Source organism: Penaeus monodon, chromosome 20 (assembly GCF_015228065.2).
Source record: "Penaeus monodon isolate SGIC_2016 chromosome 20, NSTDA_Pmon_1, whole genome shotgun sequence".
In the NCBI taxonomy this organism is placed as follows: Eukaryota; Metazoa; Arthropoda; class Malacostraca; order Decapoda; family Penaeidae; genus Penaeus; species Penaeus monodon.
In genome coordinates this window covers 23,625,298-23,627,086 of record NC_051405.1, presented here as the reverse complement: position 1 = coordinate 23,627,086, position 1,789 = coordinate 23,625,298, and the positions used below count along the sequence as shown (strand labels likewise).

Genomic DNA, 1,789 nt, shown 5'->3' with positions numbered 1-1,789 from the left:
CATATGTGTCTGTCTGCCCTGTTTTTGTAGCTCATGGGTATGCCAAAATTGTAAGTGATACTCATTTGAGATTGGGTTCCTACAAAGAAATAATGAATAAAAAAATATATGATAATATAAACAGACAAGTGTAAGTATCTGAAACAAAATCTTTGAAGTAGTGCATCTTGAAAGTCAATGACTCTAGGCTTATACAGTTCTATTGATTGAATTATCTTAATATTTGAATCATAGTAGACATCCTTACCTTATTAGAGAGCTTTTCTACAGAAAAGTAAACATTATTTGCAGAGCCCCAATTTTTTGTTCTTCCTGGGAACTTCGGACCAAAATCCTGTTCAGTTTGTTGTCCAATTCATCTGAATTTGTCCAAAGGATGATGAAAAATTCCACAACAGTGTTAGCAATTTTCTGAACAGTATAAAGAGAGACATGAAGGAAACTTTAGTAATTCACAATACAAAAGCTTGAATTTGTTATTTTTTTCTCTCTCTTTTTTTTAAAAATTGTATTGCTTCCAATTCCTGCCCTCCCATTCATTATAAGCAGGGCATTTCTTTGCCATATCGATTAGAATTTTTTCTTAGTGAAACCACTAAATACTGTTAACTAGGGTTTTCTACTAAAATACAAGTATTCTGTTGCATAATTTATTCTACTGCAGATATCCTGTAGCTTAAAATCCTGGTGAAATAATTAGGCCCTGATGCATTAATTGTAGTTTTGCCCTGTATAGTTTATTTTGGTATCTAATAAAAAAAAAGTTTTTCATTGCAATATGATTTATATATCTTATCAAGTACTAAATGATAATTTCAGAGTATAGAGTGCTAGCTAGACAGAATAGATTACAAGTAACCGTCTGAGATGTTTTTTTTTACTTCTAGGAAGTTTTGTACAAAACATACCTTCAGGTAAATGCAGTAATTTTGTGTGTTTGCTGACATTTCAGTGGGCTTATTTTATAACTCATTGATGGTTCTTTAGAAAGCACTATAGTGTAATTTGGAGCCAGAGTTAAAAAATAGGTTCCCAAGCATGAGCCTCTGATGTGGCCCTTGCTTAACCACGTAAAACAGCATTCTTGCACTACCAGTCTTCTTGTTTACAGTTGAAAGAAAATACTGTACATTGTTAACTTGCATAGATAATATTTATTTATATATCTATTAGTCATGTTAGATGTTATGTTACGTAGAATATGCTTAAATCTTGCATAATTCCAAGGCCCTTCTGAGTTGGCTTCAGAAAATCTGTTAACCAGGTTGTTAAAGTTAATCAGGGTGGAGTTCTTTTTTCATTAGTTAAAAAAAAAAACTTTGCAGTATTAGAAGAACTTTTAATTAAATGTCTGGAATTTTAAATTAAAAATGTATCAAAGGAAATAATATCCACATACTGAATTAAATTTTTTGTTTCTAGAGTTTCCTGCTACTATAGTTTATGCAAATAACATTGCACTATATATAGGAATTGCTATGAAAGTAGTATTGCATATTTTTTACAAAGAAAAAAAAATAAAGGAGAGCTATGCTTTTTGTAGATTGTATTTTCTCTTTACTGTGTATTTTTGAAAAGAAAAGAAAATGAAAAAAATATTATCCCTTTATTATTAATTTCTTCTATAATTAGACTACATATTGTAACAAAATCATATACAGAGTATTACATTAGTAGGATTATTTTTTGTACTCTCAAAAAAGTAGTAGTGGTGAAGTGTTTAATTATTTATTTGGCGTGCAGTAAGGTAGTGTGTTCTTTGAAGACAAAAAACAAGATTTAGAAATTG

General features: G+C 29.8%; 1 protein-coding gene across 1 annotated transcript in view; it reads left to right on the top strand.

The window, feature by feature from the left end:
- The window catches only part of LOC119585716, a gene marked incomplete at its 3' end in the record, with an annotated part of 123,925 nt that overhangs the window by 63,884 nt on the left and 58,252 nt on the right, over positions 1 to 1,789 (top strand).